The 19,399-nt window shown below is 42.0% G+C and overlaps 1 protein-coding gene across 22 annotated transcripts in view; it reads left to right on the plus strand.

The window, feature by feature from the left end:
- Positions 1-19,399, plus strand: part of PLEKHA5 (pleckstrin homology domain containing A5) — a 261,638-nt gene that overhangs the window by 93,844 nt on the left and 148,395 nt on the right. The window contains exon 1 of one of the 22 annotated variants that reach the window (XM_053252348.1): positions 9,388-9,438. The exons of the other annotated variants lie outside the window; for them this stretch is intronic. The gene's annotated coding sequence lies outside the window, so the exon portion shown is untranslated. Of the gene's footprint in view, positions 1-9,387; positions 9,439-19,399 lie in introns of those variants that run through there. 22 annotated transcript variants of the gene reach the window in all.

Genomic DNA, 19,399 nt, shown 5'->3' on the forward strand with positions numbered 1-19,399 from the left:
TAGTGCGCCAGCTGTGTCCCTTTCTCGAGAAGGCAGATTTGGCCACGGTTACCCATGCCTTAGTCACGTCGCGGCTGGATTACTGTAATGCGCTCTACATGGGGCTGCCCTTGAAGAATATCCGGAAACTGCAGCTAGTGCAAAACGCGGCAGCGAGGGTTTTATCCGGAGCTGCCCGTTGGGAACACATCACCCCCATTTTGAATGAGTTGCACTGGCTGCCAGTTCGTTTCTGGGTCCAATTCAAGGTGCTGGTTTTGACCTTTAAAGCCCTTAACGGTTTGGGCCCGGGGTATCTGAGGGACTGCCTTCTCCCAAGGGTTGCTGCCCGCTTGACGAGGACATCTGAGGGGGTCCTGCTCCAGGTGCCGGCAATGAGGGAGGCCCGGCTGTCGTGCACTCGGGACAGGGCCTTCTCTGTTGCTGCTCCTAGACTCTGGAGTGCTCTCCCAGTGGCCATTCGTTCCTCGGACTCCATCACGGCTTTTAGAAAGCTTGTAAAGACTTGGCTTTTTACCCAGGCTTTTACATAATTGTTTTTACTGCTGCTTCTGTGTGTTTTTACCTGTTGTATTGTTTTTATGCCTGTTTTTATATTTTTTAGCTTGATGTTTTTATTGCCTTTTTATTGTATGTTTTAACTTTTGTAAACCGCCTTGGGGTTGTTTTTTAATGAAAGGCGGTATATAAATGTAAAAATTAAATTAAATTAAATTAAAAAATAAATGTTCTAATCTGTTTTATTAGTTTTCCACTGTATTTTTCTCCTTTTCACACGGTCTTTTTATTTGCGGTATCTTTGTTTTTACGTGTTGCCCCTTTTTGATCTGTGCTTCTAGTTTTCAGAGCAGATGTTCATCCCAACTACACTTTGATATGGCTAATCGGTTTGAAAAATAAGATACTTGTGTGAACATGGAGACCAATCCTTTCCTAGCTTGCCCTATAACAAAAAAGCACCTACGTATACAGAGGTCATCTTTGGAGGCTCTTCTCAGGGAACTCCCACCTTCTGATTTGTAGTGACTGGAGAGAGGACCTCTTTGGTTATGGCACACTATCTTTGGAGTCGAGCAGATCTGCCTGTCGGTGGCAAGTGCTCCTAGCCCTCTGGCAAGCAGGTCACCCAACGTCACACACCACCTTACCAGAGGTCTCATTTTCACTGCCATGGGAAGGTAAGAAACAGCAGGGCTACCTACTGACCAGTAGGAGAGGGCTCCCATTGTTTCTTCCCATTTCCGTAATTCATATCCCAGTGCAAATGGCAGAAGAATGGCTTCTCTCCTAAGCTCTCTGCCTGGAAGGATATGAGGCAAGAGAGGAGATTGGTGGCAACCGCAAATAGTGGCTGGCTGCTAATGGTGCAGAGGGGAAATGACTACTTCAAATCCCCATTGGTATGTTTCCCAGACTATGGGAAATGCCTACATCGGGCAGCAGTGATATAGGAAGATGCTGAAAGGCATCGTCTCATATTGCGCAGGAGAAGGCAATGGCGAACCCCTCCTGTATTCTATCAAAGACAACCACAGGGCTCTCTGGTCTCCAGGAGTCAACACTGACTCGATGGCACACTCCTTAGACAAGCTACTCCTTCTCAGCCTCCGTTCCCCATCTACAATTTAGGGGTGATAATACTTGACATTACAAGGTTGTTGTGAGGATTACATCCAGTGAATATTCACGAAGTGCTATAAAATGCTAAATGAAAAGCCCTCTAAAAATATTCAAAGTCTTGCTGCTGAGTTATGGTATGAAAGCATTTGCACAATAAAATGTCTGATATATTAAAACTCAAATAGGAAATACTTTGCTTCTAAGCACCTGGAGTGTTCCTTATTCTAAAGGTTTATATAAAAATGCACAGCTTTGACACAGCTTATTTTTCTATTGCAGCTGTTGGAATTGAGCAATTAAGATCGTAAAATGTTGTGTGTTATAGTCCTGCAAAATGCCAGAGCAGTATATTTTCAAAATCTTGAATTTACTACTAGGCTTGTGCCCGAAACGTTTCGGCAGCCATTGAAAAGGCCGCCGAAACGTTTCGGGTGTCGGGGCAGATTCGGTGATTCGGCGCCGGCGGGGGTAGGGCTTTAAGGGCGGGGGAGAGTGTACTCACCCCCCCCGCCGCGTTTCCCCCGCCGGCGCTCTCCGAATTTGAAGCCCCTCGGGGCGGCAGCGTTCCTCCTTGCCGCCCCGTTTGCCCCCTCGGCCGGAAGTGGCCGGAAGTTCCGAGCGCGCGCGCGCTTGGAACTTCCGGCCACCTCCGGCCGAGGGGGCAAACGGGGCGGCAAGGAGGAACGCTGCCGCCCCGAGGGGCTTCAAATTCGGAGAGCGCCGGCGGGGGAAACGCGGCGGGGGGGTGAGTACACTCTCCCCCGCCCTTAAAGCCCTACCCCCGCCAGCGCCGATAAATATCGTGCACATCCCTATTTACTACCACCTGGTGACTGCCACTGGTCTAGAATTCTCCACTGCTGTATTGGAGGCAGGCAGTCTGTATGAAGGTAGCATTGCTCAAATGGCACTTTCTCTCCAGGATTCCCTTCAAGTGGTGTCAGCTGAATTGCTTTAGTTATTTCTGTGCTGATCAATTAACTTGGAACTTGTCTGTTATGAGGACCTACATTTGGGGATCTGCTTAGAAAAATCATTTCTGTGAAGCTGCAGAAATCTTTCTGGCCAGGTGAGGGCACTTCCTTCTTCATCTTCTTCCTTTTCTCGAGTTTCTGTTTATGAGACCTGAAGAAGCACCTTCTGCCCTTGGCTTCCCTGATTGCATCTTGAGCAGAATCAGGATGATTGAGTGACTTGTTTTGCTTCAGCATGTACTAAATAAAACCACTTCCTGCATTTGCCATGTACACAGGGGGCTTCAGTACAGGAAATCACTTGATAGGCATTTTCTTCAGACTCTCTCTGCACACGGCTCTGCTTTGCAGATTGGATGCACAGCTTGTATGTTTGGGGCACATATCTAGAATTGCTTCTATTACCTCAGCAGTTGCTGGCTAGTGAGAAACAAACAGGTGTAGCTAATTTGGAACAACTGTTTCCAAGAAAGGAGAAGTGAAAATCACCCAAGGTGGTCTTAAAGTTTTCTTGTGCACCAGCCATTTCACTGTTCTGTTGCAGTGTGTGAGAGACAGACACAGTGACCGAAACTAAAATTGAACATTCATGACGTTGGAAGAGACCAAGAGACTATTTAGTCCACCCACATCTGCTGTGGGGCAAGGCTTTCCTTTCATAGAGCTCTGCTACAGCATGTTCCTTTTCTTCGAGGTGGCTTGGGAATCAATGTTGCTACCACCATATCACATATGCATTTCCACTAAAAGATTGGTCTTGCAAAAATGCCACCTCCTCTTTATAAATTGTGACTGCTGAGGCTTCTGGATTTAGCTTGGCTGATTTAGGTATTTCTTATGCCAATACAAATATTTGTGTGTAGCTTAAACACAATACTTCAATTTGCAAACAAATCTAGGGCTTGGTAGTAAACCTGCTCAAACCCAGATAACTAGACAGTGCCTTGCGTCCAGTTGTGCCTCCTGAATTATGCCTTAACTTGGCTAGTTTTGTTTTCAAAAAGTAACATCCTCTAGACGAGGGGTCTCAAATGGCAGCCTTCCAGTTGCTGTTGAGCAACTCTCATCCTCCCACTCACAATGGCCAGTAGTTAAGGATGATGGGGATTGTAGGCCAAAATCTGTAGGAGTTTGAGACCCCTGCTCTGGACTGCAAAAAGAGGTGATCTTTACTATAATCTTCTTTGTTTGGTGCTCTGGAAATTGTAATTGAGGCAGCCTTGTCAGAAGGTTGCAGAATGAGGAACCAGAACCACTGAAAAAAATATTTATTGGGTGACTTAACCATTTAAAGTATTACCAGGAACCTTTCAAGCTACGGTTTTCTTTGGTTTCGCTCCGTACATCCATACCCAGTATAAGATGGAAAGAGATCTTGGGATAATGATAGATGGCGTGAACATCGATGTACAGTAGCTGTTTAAAAGGTGAAGTCCGTCCTAGGGATTAAGGTTAAAACTGATATTTGTAATGCCCTTATACAAACCTATGCTATGGCCACACTGGGGATGGCTACCACAGAACTGTTAATTGTGCAGAAAAGGGCAACCAAAATAGGTAGTTGGAGCACCTCTCTCTGTGGAAAGATTAAAACATTTTATTCTGTTCCAGGCTAGCTGGATCCTACACTGAGAAGGATTTGAGAGGGACACACTTGGACAGTTCCAAGGGAGAAGGTGGTCAGGATAGCTCCAAGCAGGCAATCAAGATTGCTGGGTATAACAACACAAGATGGATGTTGATCCAGTGGCTGTTTGGAACTGACACCTAATTTATTTAGCTGCAGCCCAGGTAGAGCAGATTGGTCCTGTTTTTTCCTTGGGGAAGGCTCTGTTGTTTAAAGGACGGTGCCTGTTTTGTTTTTTTGTTTTTTTGTTGCATTGGAGGTCCTCTACCTGGGCTGGCAGGTTGTTGGGGGACTCCTCTGAGTCGGAGAATTAAGGCAGGGCAATGTTCTCGGGTCACAGTGATGTTATTAGTTCTGGTTCCTAGAATTCTTCTGTTGGGGTTCCAGAGATACACAATCACTTGAGGTCTGGATCTTAAGATCTTCCTATCCTGCCCTATCCCTGGACTGTCCATCTTATTCCCCAAGTGAGATGTTGTGTCTTGGATCCAGGCTCATAAAACATTTGGAGCTTTTTAATTTAGAAAGCAGGTGACCTAATAGTGGGCATAAAGGCTTATATTGTTTTCTCCCCCTCATAATACTAGACTTCAGTTGTCAAATGAAGCTGATTAGCAGGAGTTTCAGAGCAGACAAAAGATATTACTTTAGTCAGGATGATTGAATAAAACCTCCATGTTCAGAGGCAGTATGCCATATAAAAGCCAGTTGGGCAACAATGACAGGGCAGGATTATTGTCTTCATGCCCTGCCTGTGTGCTTTCTGGAATCATCTGCTTAGCCACTGTGAGAAATATTGGACTAGGTCAGGCCTGCTGAACCTTGTCCTCTAGCTGTTTTTGGACTACAACTCCCATAATCCCCAGGCACTATGGCCAGTAGCCAGGGATTATGGGAGTTGTAGGCCAACATCAGCAGGAGGCCAAAGTTGAGCAGCCGTGGACTAGGTGGACCTTTGGTCTGATCCAGCAGGAGAAGTTGGACTTCCTTAAGTCCAACTTCCTAAGAAGTTAACTTTGAAGACTTCTGCTTAGTTACCTGGCTGAGACCATAGCTGTTCTAAAGAGAACATATTTTGTTCTAAAGAGTGAGTGGATAGTTGTAGTGAGTGGGTAGTTGTAGTGTTACAGTTAGAGTGAGGCTGCAACCCTATGCATATTTGGAAATATCTACTCAAGTTGGTGGGATATAGGGCAGTTCTACAAATTACAATCATTGGAGAAAATACCAGTATCACAATTTCAGTGGGAAACGATATAATGCATAGAACTGCTGTTTCTTCTAGGAAAACTTGCATGGGCTGCATTTTAAATTAACTGTTTTTATATTGTTGTAAGCTGCCCTGAGTTTGTTCGAAAAGACAACATATAAGTATTTTATGTAACCAATCCTAAATGAATGCCCTGGATTCGGATATCTGTCTCTGTGAGAAAGAGGATCAGCTTGTCCCATCACCAAGAATCATAGGACCCTCTTCACAAGCAGAGGCAATCTGTTGAATTGTGCCCCTTTTGTATGGAGTTTTGGCATTTTCATCAATAGACGAATGTGTGCCTGAATGCCGATTCCTGTTGATAACTGCAGATTCTGCCCTGGTGAAGAGAGGGCATCATAATACTGTTGGAAAGACCTGTTACAGCTAACAGGGATGTTCGAACAGGCTTTAGGGCGAGCCAGTTCTCCATTGAACTGGTCCGGCTCAAGGGTTCACGAGTTCAGCTCGATCCTGAGCTGAAGTCCCCCAGCTGGCTCAGGGGTTCTAATGTTAATTTTAAAAAAACACAGAACAAAACATTAGAACTGGCAGGTCTGGCAGCCTTGCGTGGCAGTGGCCATTTTGGCGGTGACCATTTTAGAGGCTACCGTGCCTGTACCCTGGCTATTTGCATGGCAGCCTCCAAGATGGCTACCACCACCGGAGAAAGAGCTGGAATGGCCCAAAAATTATTATTATTATTATTATTATTATTATTATTATTATTATTAATTCAATTTCTATACCTCCCTTCCAAAAATGGCTCAGGGCAGTTTACAAAGAGAAATAAAACAAATAAGATGGCTCCCTGTCCTCAAAGGGCTCACATTCTAAAAAGAAACATAGGACACCCACCAGCAACAGTCACTGGAGGTACTGTGCTGGGGGTGGAAAGGGCCAGTTACGCTCCCCCTGCTCAATAAAGAGAATCACCACGGTAAAAGGTGCCTCTTTGCCCAGTTAGCAGGGGTCAAAACAGCCCTTAGAGGACCAGAGGGAGGCCAGGAGGGGAAGGGGATGCTGTGTGTGTGTGTGTGTGTGTCAGGGCAGTTTACACAGAGAAATAACAAATAAATAAGATGGCTCCCTGTCCCCAAAGGGCTCACAAACTAAAAAGAAACATAAGATAGACACCAGCAACAGTCATTGGAGGTACTGTGCTGGGGGTGGAGAGGGCCAGTTACTCTCCCCCTGCTAAAGAAAGAGAATCACCATGTTAAAAGGTGCCTCTTTGCCAAGTTAGCAGGGGTTATATGTGTGTATGTGTCTGTCTGTCTATCTATCTATCTATCTATCTATCTATCTATCTATCTATCTATCTATCTATCTATCTATCGTGTGTGTATTGGGGCATAGAAATATCTAGATTCCTGTTGTTGTTGTTGTTGTTGTTGTACTACTACTATAATATTCATGTACCACTCATCTATCAGAGTTCTCAAAGTGGTTTATATAGAGAAAAATAAAAGATCAAGGAGATGGTCTCCTGCCCCCAAAGGGCTCACAATCTAAAAAGAAACATAAGGCAGTTACCAGCAACAACCATTGGAGGGATCCTGTGCTGGGGTTGGATAGGGCCAGTTGCTCTCCCCCTGCTAAATATAAGATAATCACCACTTTGAAAGATGCCTCTTTGCTTAGTTAGCAGGGGGCTTGATTGCAGGATTTTTGTTGGAGGTGAATGTTAAAATACTGGAGAGTCAAATGCTTTCATTTAGTTGTAATCCTCATTGTCTTCTCTTGGTGGCAAATCTGCTAGACCCTTAGAATGGAACTGTTATAAACAAATTGATTTTGGAAGTTCATTCCTCACAAAAAGAGAGACTCATAACAATCGAACAAAGCTTATTTATTCTCGTTAGTAAATGAGGTCAATATTAATGCCCCTAGGCATGAGTGTCCTTGTCCAGATTAACTACTAATTAGGCTGTTTGTTCAAATTTACTTCCACTTGCTCTGGATTTGTGTGTGTGTAAATTGCTCTCAGACAAACACATGTCTCTTTGGGCTCCAGTGATCTATGTTTTTGGTTGCTATAAAACTGTCCAAACCACTCTGTGGTGTTAAAATTTAGGCTGTAGACCCTTGAGTTGATTTGTTCAGGTTGCATTTTACTGTAGTGCATTCTGATGGCTTGATGCCTGGGTAATGAAAGTCCCATTTATCATTTTCTGCTGGTTTATAATCCAATGGCATGGAGGAGTATTGGAATAATTATCTCCCTGAATAGTAAATGTTCATGCCTGGAGGATTTGATTTCTTATTTTACTTTGTGCTATATACTTCTCAAACCTGCTGCAGTTTGACTTCTTGTTCCATACTTAAAACCAGTGCAGTAGTACAGATCTTCAATTCCCATTCAAGAAGCTGGGATAAGTGCATAGAGGGCTCAGAAGGAGAAGAGAGAGAAACAAAAGAACAATAAATAATATCTAGGATCGCTGCAGCTTTTCAGATCTAGTCAGGTCAACACAGAGATAATTCTTATCAATTGAGTATTCCCATTTATCTTCATCTTGGTCAAGATAGTATAATTTTTTGAAAATATGACCTTTACTTACAAGTCACTGACAAGCAGCTGAAATTCAGCAAAATGTTGTCTGTGTATTTTTACTGCCACGTCTTTTAAATTGAAGCAACTCTTAAGACACTACCCTCTTTACTTTAAAGATAGAAACCTGTCACCAAGAAAACAGAGACACTTGAAAACTAAATGCTGCATTTAAAAATAGATTTTAATTGATTGAAGAGATGTTTTAAGTCCCACATTGAGCAACTATTATTAATTGTGAAGAGTAGGTGGACTGTAATCTGAAATTGATCTTGGTCTGATTGTAATAATGTTACCTGAATGCTCTACATTTAAGCTGCCTTTTGAAGCCTCCCTTTTGGGTTCAGCAAAGTAGTAGATCAATACATGTGAAGTTCAGTGCCAGATGGTATTACTGTTAGCACTGAACTGAGAAGTTGAGATACTTCCTTTAAAAAAAATTAATTATACCAAAGGGGTTAGGAAAAAGTGAGCTTTGTTGACTAAGGTTAGAGATTAATCTGTTTCATATGAGATTTTTGCATTTGAAATAACTGTGTAAGACTGAAGTATTTCTCCATTGAGTTGAAACTAAAATAACTGTAGCCATGGCAATACTGAGTGTAGTAGGACATCTTAATAAAAAATCTAACTGGCTTTGCTGGACATAAGTTACCTTTTTGTGGCCTGCCAGCTGTTCATATGCCATTTAAGTTTTGAAGTTTCAAAGAGCAATTAAAGGAATATAGTTTTTACTTCATTGTATTGGGAACAATACATTTATTTGGAGATGCAAGCATTGTACAGAATATATGAAGAATTAAAAAAAATAGATAAAAGGGCATTGAGTGAATGAATTTTTATATGAAACCATATATATGGTTCGACAAAGAGTTGGAGTCGAATGCTGACCCAGTAGTGTGTGTTTCTGGTCTGTCAAAGTAGCATTATGTCGTTATATTGACACATCCTATGAGAGTATCAAAACCTGACTATGGGATTCAGTGTCGTGTTACGAATAGCCGTCTATACACAAGATCCAATTAATTGTGGGGAGGAAAGGCCACGAGCAAGGAGAAAATCAATATTTCATGGTGGTTCTGATTTACTCATTGCTGTTAGCGATTTCAGATTTGATTTACATCCCTGTGTTGCCTTGGAAGTAGGCCATCACACACAGGGATGTCTGGCATCAGTTTGGAAAAACAAAGTGGACACAGAGCATGCTCATATTGAATATTTACTCTGAGATTGCAGCCTCTCTCAGGTCTGTCAGTGGAACAGTAGTCGAAGTGGAGAGGAAAAGCACAGCAAGTCCTTCTGTCATTGTAGCATTTTGAGAGCACATGATTTATGGGTAGAAGCTGAAGGTTTAAGTTGGAGATAAGCCTCCTTTGGGGGAGAGCACAGTTTCAACAGCAAGCTATTCTAGGTGAGTTAATAAGGGTTGCCTCTCCCTTGTGTCTCATGCTTAAAGATAGCTTCATTTTTCTAAGCCTAGCCCCAGTATTTCTTTCTCCACTTCGTATAAAAAATAAAACATTGCTCTTGTCATGCAAACTGAGCTTTTATATTGGCAGTAGCAGGGATATACTTTCATTTCTGTGCGTGGATGTTGTTAGCACGGTTGTTTGTGGGGGTTTTGTAGGAGATCAAGTGTTGATGTAAGGCTTATTTTCCCTTCTGTGGGCTGTACATGTATCATCATCTAAGTAATGTAGCAGTGATGGGCTGTTGTTTTTAAAAATAATGCATGTAAACTTCCTCATATTCTGTATTTGGCATAATTTAAATCTGTTTCTTTTGGAAAATATATGCTGCTTGGGTTCTTTGAAATCTTGATATTAAGTGTATTAAAATCAATTATGAACATAAACCATATATCATTGATTTGCATGTATGGTTATTAGCAATGTGCTATGGAAAACATGTGAGAAATACTACTTGAAAGTACATATTAATATTAGCTAATGTTCCATATTTTTTATTCTATCTTTTTTTTTACAATTATACCCTGCTCTTCCTCCTAGGAGCCCAGAGAGGTGATTATATGCATCATGATTGACTCTTCATGTGTGTTCCCCCTTTATTTTTGTTTTTATGCTGTTTTCTTTTTAGCTGAACTTAAAGAAGCAAAAAGGAATGGCTTGAGTAATCTTTGAAATGAGTATAACTTATATTAAGCATGTCTAATTCTGTATAAGTTGGGGCTTCATTGTGTTTGTTAGAATTTTGAAAAAAATCTTCTCCATTGCAAGCTGGAGGACGGATTGATTTGCTTAACTTAAACATCAGAATGTAAATGTAGACTGCGGAAAGGGCTCCTCTCGCTCTCATAAATAATATATACCAGTCTAGTGTTAGTGCCCTGTGCCTATGCTGATCAAATAACTGCTGTTGAAAATGATTTTTTTTAAAGGCACTGGCTAATTATCACTTAACTGCACTACACATGATTACATATTCAGCTGGTACACCCCATCATGTTGTGAGTATAATTCATGTTTAGTCTTCTGTAATCCTATGTGATGTCCCAGCAAAAAATGCTCAGATTGCTATTCTGAAGTCAGTTTCTATCTCATGGCTTAAAAACAGTCACCTGTTTCCAAGCCATGACAGTCCATGAACATGTATAGGTGCATATTAAGGATTCTAATCCCATTGTCTTGAATAGCTCTATTTTGGCACACTGGCTGGAATAATCACGAATGCTGTATCTTTCTTAGGGAGACTGGGGCTTTTAGAAGCAGGGGTGGGGGGAGAAGATGTACAAGGTGAGGATTAGGTAAAGAACATCATGATTTGGGGGAAAGGAAGAGGAGCAACTTCCAACCAGATTTTGAATTCCAATCTGGCAAGAAGTATACAGTGCAGATGGATACCTAGACCCAAGTCAAAAATCCAGGCTATGAAGGCTGGTGTTGCGTCTCTGTTTAGTGTGCTGATCACACGTCTGTGATAAAGTTGTCATAATAAGAGAAGATTTGCAAAGGCAATAGTCAGTAAGCCAAAATATAAACCACTGGCAGAATTACCCCTCAGAACAGCTGCATGTTAAGCTCTCACAGAAAACCTAGAAATCTGGAAGGTGGTTTCCAGATCTGCTTTGCCATTATTAGATTTGTTTCCATGTTGGAAAATTCCATTTTAATCATTACAGCAACATAATATGTTGGCCAACCCTTGGAAATAAAATACAATTTAAGGCCAAAATGGCATGAAGGATACCTGCATATGAAAATGCACGAAGGAGCTTTGAGTGTATAAGAGGCTGTTGCTTACCCTAGAAGGCTCGTTGTGTGTGCTTGCTCTGACATGTGTTGTTTTTTTTTTGTATCATACACAGCATGTTCTTCAGTGTGAATACTTATATGAAACAAACGCACACCACTTGCTGATGAATGTTGAGTTCTCCCTACAGGGGGTAAAGGATGTTATGAATAGATATATTCTGTGGAGGGAGAGTGTTACTGATTTTATTTAGTGAGGTTTTCAAAAAGAAAGCTAGACTTCCAAGAATATACAGATTTGAAACATTCTCTCCCTCTCCCCTTCCCCCAGGTGTGTAAAATCCGATTCTACTAAGTGCACAACTCACTGCTTATAAGGTACAGAAGAAATTTACCCCAACCAGGATCCAGAAATCTGCTGTAGGTGCCCAAGGTGTAGCTATGCAAAGGAGGATTGTTGCCTTTTTCTGTGTGACATATTGAAAATGTCTTTGAGAAGTCCCCCTCAGTTTCCAAAGCAGTTTCTCTGGTATGGGGAGCAGCTGTTCTAAAACCATAGATACTCTGATAGCAATTCCCTGTAGTCTATCTCATCACCCCTCCTATTGGAGATCCTTTTAGCTGGAGGAGTCAGCAGTTGGACCACAGGCCTTCAGTGTGTAAAGCTTGTGCCCAATGTGACTGGGGCTGTTTCAGCCATCGCATGGTACCTTGGTTGCTAACAAAAACCTAGATATAGTGGGCATAACGGAAATATGGTGGAACACTGAGAACCAGTGGGACACAGTGGTTCTGGATATAAACTCTATAGAAGGGATAGGGAGGGGTGGATTGGGGGTGGAGTAGCACTGTATGTTAAGGGAGGGATAGAATCTCACAAGCTAGAAAACCTAGAGACCAGAGCTTTCCTCAGAAAGTCTGTGGTGATCAAAATTCTGATAGTGGCTGGGAGTTGTAGAAGGAAATCAGGGAGTAGACGGAGCTGTAATAATGGGTGACTTAAAACTCACATTCAGGTAAGGATAAAGAGGCCAAATTTCTAGATACATTGAATGACTATGCCCTAGAATAGTTGGTCATGGAACCAACTAGAGAAATGGTGATCTTGGACTTAATCCTGAGTGGTGCCCAGGACCTGGTGCGAGATGTCAGTGTCATGGAACCTTAAGGGAACAGTGGCCATTGTGTGATCAAATTCAGCATACATGCGAGGAGAGAATTGCCAAGCAAGTCTGACATGTACACTCTGAATTTCAGAAGAGGAAATTTCTCTAAAATGAGGAGTTTGGTGAAAAGAAAACCAAAAGGGAAAATCAGGAGAGTCACTTTGCTGCAGAATGCATGGAGTTTACTTAAATAATACTAGGAGCCCAGTTAGAATGTATTCCAAAAAGGAGGAAAGGTACCACCAAATCCAGGCGGATGCCTGCATGGCTAACCAAGTCAAGGAAGCTATACAAGGGAAGAAAACCTCTTTCAGAAATTGGAAGTCTGCCCAAATGAAGAGAACAGAAAGGAACACAAACTCTGGCAAAAGGAATACAAGGAGACAATAAGGGAGGCAAAAAGAGAGTTTGAGAAACATTTAGCTAAAAGCATCAAGGGGAGGGAATAACAAAAACTTCTTTAAATATATCAAAAGCAGGAAATCTGCCAGGGAGGTGGTTGGTCCATTAGATGGGGGAGTGAAAGGGGTTATTAAGGAGGATATGTAGATTGCAGAGAAGCTAAATGAGTTCTTTGCATCTGTCTTCACGGCAGAGGATACTGAGTGTATACTTATGCCTGAACCGGGCTTCTTGGGGACAGAACCTAAAGAACTGAGCCAGATAGAGGTGATGAGAGATGATGCTCTTAATCAGGCCTGCTCAACTTAGGGCCCACAGCCGGTTTTGGACTACAATTCCCATGATCCCTAGCCACAGTGGCCAATAGCCAGGGATAACAGGAGTTGTAGGGCAACATCTGCAGGAGGGCTGAAGTTGAGCAGCCCTGCTCTTAAACTGTCTGGAGGGAAAAATCAACAAATCACCAAGGCCAGATGACATCCGCCCAAGAGTCCTTGAAGAACTCAAATGTGACACTTCTGACATCAATCAGGCTCTGTATCAGAGGACTGGAAAGTAGCCAATGTAACACTGATTTTCAAAAAAGGGATGCAGAAAATTATAAGCTGGTTAGCTTAATGTCTGTTCCAGGCAAATTGATGGAAAACGTTTTCAGGGATAAAATTGTTAATTATATCAAAGCACAGGCCCTGCTAAAGGAGAATCAGCATGGCTTTTGCAAAGGTAAATCTTGCCTCAGCAAGTTGTTGGAGTTCTTTGAGAGTGTCAACAGATGTGTGGATAAAGGTGATCCAGTTGACAAATTATACTTGGACTTGCAAAAAGCTTTTGACAAAGTTCCTCATCAAAGACTCCTGAGAAAACTTAACAGTTATGGGATAAAGGGACAGGTTCATGTGTGGATTGGTACCTGGTTGAAAGACAGGAAACAGAGGGTAGGTATAAATGGACAGTTCTCTAAATGGAGCAATGTAAGAAGTGGTATCCCACAGGAACTCTACTGGGACTGGTGCTTTTTAATTCATAAATGATCTAGAAGTTCATTTAGATCATTTTACACTTGCTAACATTCAACCTCATTTGTAATTTTGTTGCCCACTCCCCCAGTTTGGAGATCTTTTTGGAGCTCATCACAATCTGTTTTGGATTTCACTACCCTAAATAGTTTGGTGTCATCTGCAAATTTGGCCACCTCATGGTGGACACTGTAGATCTGGAGAAGGAGCAGAAAAGGGCAACCAAGATGATCAGGGGCCTGGAGCACCCAGGAAGAACGCTGGTCTTGTGGTAGCAAGCATGACTTGTCCCCTTAGCTAAGCAGTGTCCACCCTGGTTGCATATAAATGGGAGACTTGATGTGTGAGCGCACTGTAAGATATTCCCCTTAGGGGATGGAGCTGCTCTGGGAAGACCAGAAGGTTCCAGGTTCCTTCCCTGGCAGCATCTCCAAGATAGGGCTGAAAGAGATTCCTGCCTGCAACCTTGGAGAAGTCGTTGTCAGTCTGTGTAGACAATACTGTGCTAGATGGACCAATGCTCTGACTCAGAATATGGCAGCTTCCTATGAGACAGAACTACAACACCTGGGGCTTCTTAGTTTAGGAAAAAAATACAGCTGAGGGGAGACATGATAGAGGTCTATAAAATCATGCATCGTGTGGACAAAGTTGATAGAATTTTTTCTCTTTCACTTAATACTAGAAACAGTGTCATCCCATAAAACTGATTGCCAAGAAATTTAGGATCGACAAAAGGAAATATTTTTTACACAACACATAATTAACTTCTGGAATTCTCTGCCACAAGATGTGACAGCCAACAACCTGGATGGGTTTAAGAGGGGCTTGGATAACTTCATGGAGGAGAGGTCTTTCAGTGACTGTTAGTCTGAGGGCTACAGGCCACCTCCAGCCTCAGAGACAAGATGTCTCTGTAAACAAGCCTGAGAACTTTTTTTGTTTAAAAGCAGTATATAAATATTTGTTGTAGTAGTAATAGTAGTAGTAGTAATAGAAGAAACGTATTAAGAGTGTGTCCTTCCATACTTTACTATTTATGGACATGCACACTTTCATCCCTGCTCTTAATTCGTGAAATATGTGGGCATGAGAGATGTGTCCTTAGTAGTATTCACATTCTGCTAATGGACTGATCAGCCTGAATACATTACCTTTAAGCATAATCCATGAATGCTTGCTGAAATTGAAATCCATAATGTGTGCATTGTGCCTGTTGAATACATGCAGCCATTATGAAGATAATGCATACTAATTGATTTGTACTTACAATTGACTTAACTATGTACTTAATGCTTACATAAGATTTGTATGTACTCAATGCATACTAATAGGAATTATGATGAAAGTGCCTTCCATTTCTGCTTGAAATTGTGCTGTGTTCCTTGGGCAAGGTCTTCTCTTTGGTTTTGGAGTAGTACTGAGTACGCTATCAGTACAGAACATAATGATGGAGTGCAATTAAACTGATCGCATATAGATTAGGAGGATAAAAGATGCCATTCTAAATCAGCCTATTTATTAATCAAATCTGTTATCTTGCCTTTGGCACAGGCAAGTATTTAATGCGTCAAAGGAAGACAGAAAAGCCCCTCTTAATGCACCTGGCCAATTGTGCGATTATCTAGTTTGTGCCCAAATGTTAAGTTTATTAAAATAACTGTTTGACAACTCTCAGTGTGAAGAGGGGGCTTCCTGGTTCACTATTGATTTTAATTGGTCTTATCTAAGTAGGAGTGGGGTGGGGGGGAGCATTTCAATGTCTCAGCAAGTTGTTCTAGTAAGAACTAATCAGCCTACTTTCCTTTAACTGACTCTACATCTGGACTAAATCTGGTGCAAATCGAGGTCCACAAGTTAGATCTCTTGCACCTCAAATATTCATGTGTCTGCCATCTTGGATTGGGGTGGATGTTGTCATTACACATTGCACCATTAAGGTGTCCCTGTGTGTCACTCACTATAGCTATTCCAAATTTGGTTCAAATTGGTTAGATAGTCCTCAAGCTAGTGCACTTGCACCTCAAAGGTTTGTGCCTCTGATATCTTGGATCGGGGTGGGTGACATCATCACAAACTACACCATTGGGGCATCCCTATGCATCCATTCAGTTGTAGCAAATTTGGTTCAAACTGGTTAAGCGGTTCAGAAGTTAGCTCACATGTGCCTCAAATGTTTATGGTTCTGCCATCTTGAATCTGGGTGGATGACATCACAAACTATGTCATTGTGGTGTCTCTGTGTGTCACTCACTGCAACTGTACCAAATTTAGTTCAAATGGGTTAGGCAGGCCACAAATTAGCCCGCTCGCACTTCAGATGTTCACTCAGCCACCATCTTGAATTGGAGTGAATGACATCATCACACACCATGCTGTTTGGGCATCCCTATGTGTCCCTACAGCTGTAGCAAATTTGATTCAAATTGGTTAGGCGGTTAACAGGTTAGTCCACCTGCGCCTCAAAAGTTTACACATCTGCCATCTTGGATCAGGGTGTATGACATCATCACAAACTCTGCCATTGAGGTGTCCTTACAGCTGTACCCGATTTGGTTCGTATTGGTCCAGGCATTGCGAAGTTGATGTAGGGGACACATGGATGGAGACACACCCAGAATGCCAGGTGATCTCATAATCCTACTGGAAAGTAGGCTAATTGTAGTCTCACATAGAACTAGATTCTGCAGCATCGATTTGTTCCTCGCTTCTACTCCAAAACCTTCCCCTTTCCAATCCAAGGCTGGTTCAAGCATGTAAGCTCTCAGACAACAGCATTTCACTGTATACGTAACTTGACTTCTGTTCTGGAGTGCTGTCCAGTGTTGTGAAGGAGACTTGGCTTCACTTGTTGCAGGTATTAGGGTACAGTATAGGATATTTTAGACAAGGACAGATACAACGTTTCCAATCCTCTAAATCTTGATTTGGAAGGTCAAGGAGGAGTCCTGTGCTTGTGCACTGCCTTCTTGATTCTGTCCACTCATAGGCTTCACTCCTGGTTTGGAAGGCTCACTCAAATCATCATCATTTGCTGGTTTGGATGTAACTCCAAACCATGGTTTGATCTGAGAATGCAAACATAGGATTCATCCCCAGTCTTCCAAATCATGGTTCAGAAGATTGGAAACCTTACGTCTAAACCAGCCCAGATGTGCTGCTTTTTCAGTTTTTCTTGCAATGAAACTGTCTCGATCTGTTCATAAAGCAGCTTCTGGCTTTCTCTTCTCCACCCCACCTTCCTAAAATGTCAGTGAGCTCTGTAGGTTGGTTCACGTTCCTAAATCTTGCAACAAAGGACTTGGACAAATTAAGCTAGGACAAAGAGAGGTTCTTACAGACACAACGTACAGTGGTCCCTCGACTTACGTAGTTAATCCGTTCCGAACGGACATTCGTAAGTCGAAATTTTCGTAGGTCGAAAAGTGCACCCACGGAGGTCTGGAAACACTCGTAAGTCGAGGAAACCGCATCTAAAAATTCGTAAGTCGAGGAAGCCAAATCTAAACCGCCAACTACTTCCAGCCTTTTTTGGCGTTCGTAAGTCGAAAACGTTGGTTGTCGAGTAGTTCGTAGGTCGAGGGACTACTGTATCTGGAAAGTCTGAAGGAAATGTATATGTATTCCGATGATGAGAGGTCATTGTACATAGTGTTGAAAAAACACAGAGGACAGCTTCTTACATAGTCAGTGAGGAGTTCCACAGTAAACTTGGTTGCCTAGGAGGTTCAAGCATTTTCTCTTTGGAGGCTTTCAAGTAATAACTGGGCAGTCTGTCATCTTCTCGTGTGTGTGCACATGCAGACCAGACAACCCTATTCTGTGTTAGTGCCTCCATAATATACCTCTTCTTTTAACTTTTGAAGCTCATCCTGGAATGACAAGAATACCATCTCCCTTTTGTTTGAGATTTCTTTTCAGCTTTTAAGATCTTCAATTATTAGTAAATAGGCTTTTTATCAGTGGTGTGTGCTCCATTCTCCTGGCTATCTCATTTTATATGAGACTGTATAGGCATGAATGACTTGTGCTTTCATTTACAACTTTGCTTTTATGAATATTTCATGTAACTGGAGATTAGCTTTTATATGCAGACTCGGTAGCAACGATAGCACTTAACATTGTTCAACACCTTTCCTTTTTTGTGTGGGTTGTTCGTCTCAGTCTGGCTTTGCCAGCTTTCAACTGTTAAAAATTTGTTCTGGACCTCACAGAAAAGAAGTTAATGTTGGAAGTTTTTGATCAGTTGGTTGCATCATTTCTGGAAGGCAGTCAGGAAACTGTTTCTGCTCTTTCTTGAAAGGGTTCTAGAGCTTCCTTGAATTTGAAATTGGTTTTTAAAACCTATCATTCTGTGCAGATAGTCCAGAGGCTCTTTTTTTAAAAAAATCCAATTAAAATTCACCCATGTTTAACAAAGGCAATATTCACTTGAATAGTTCAGTTTAATGTACTTTAACTCTTGTTGGTATTCTTATTGATTGAGGAGTTAGTTAAAATGGAGCAGGATAGAGAGTTCCATTTCACTATAGGGAAAATAGCTATTTCATGTCTCTAGCAGGGCAGAAAATAATTCTGGAACAGCCACTTATGGAGCTGCCTTATATCAAGGCAGCCTACTGGTCCATCTTGCTCAGTACTGTCTATACAAAATTGCAGTGGTTCTCCAGGGCTTAGATAGAGGTCATTCACATGAACTCTGCCCAAACTGAAAATGGTGGTCGAGGTGTGAGCTCTGCTGGAAGAGCACACCTGTTTGGCTTGCTGTAGAAAGGCAAAGAGCTTCACATTCCACGCTGACAGTTCTTGCTGGCCGTGTTCAATGCAGCATGCAGTAAGCTCTGTGGAAGTGAAGTATAACCAAGCAGCACCTTTCTTCCTTGATCCCCTAGGGAGGCCATTCAAGGTGTCCGCCATGTAGAGAGATCCATATAATCTTGACACTATATTTGGTGGTACCAAAGTAGTATTCGTTTATTTGACTGATAAGGCGGCTAGAAAGAGCACCGCTGGTGTTGGAGGAGGAAATGGAATCTGAGTCTGTTATATCATACTGACGCGTGGACATGGTGCTTTTAAGAAAATGTACTGGTTTTTCTTCAAATATCAGCATGTGTTGCTACTGCTGAAACAGGTTTACTTTCAGCAGTGAGAACAGATGCCCAAGTTCTTGCCAGCTGAACTAAAAAATTAGGGGAATAAAAGGATAGGAAAGAGAGGAAGTGTTTAGAACTATTCTGTTGCTACCAGTATACCATATTAGCGGTACATCAGAAATTACTGCTAGGTCTTACTTTCAGGGAAACAGGGTACACACACACACACACACACACACACACACACACACACACACACAGTATCTATTGTTGGGTTGAAGAGTGGTATATAAATAAATATTTGTAGTAGTACTACTTGTCAGTAGTATATCGAAACAGGCTTACACTTTGGGCTCTACTGATGGTAAAGAGTAGATCTGGTCTGAACGTTAGCCATAGTAGATGCTCAGCAAGCTTTATCTTACTTCACAATTTCAGCTTCCTGCATTGTCGTTGCACAGGTGAAAATGATTTTCAAGTTGC

This window comes from Hemicordylus capensis, chromosome 5 (assembly GCF_027244095.1).
Source record: "Hemicordylus capensis ecotype Gifberg chromosome 5, rHemCap1.1.pri, whole genome shotgun sequence".
Classification (NCBI taxonomy): Eukaryota; Metazoa; Chordata; class Lepidosauria; order Squamata; family Cordylidae; genus Hemicordylus; species Hemicordylus capensis.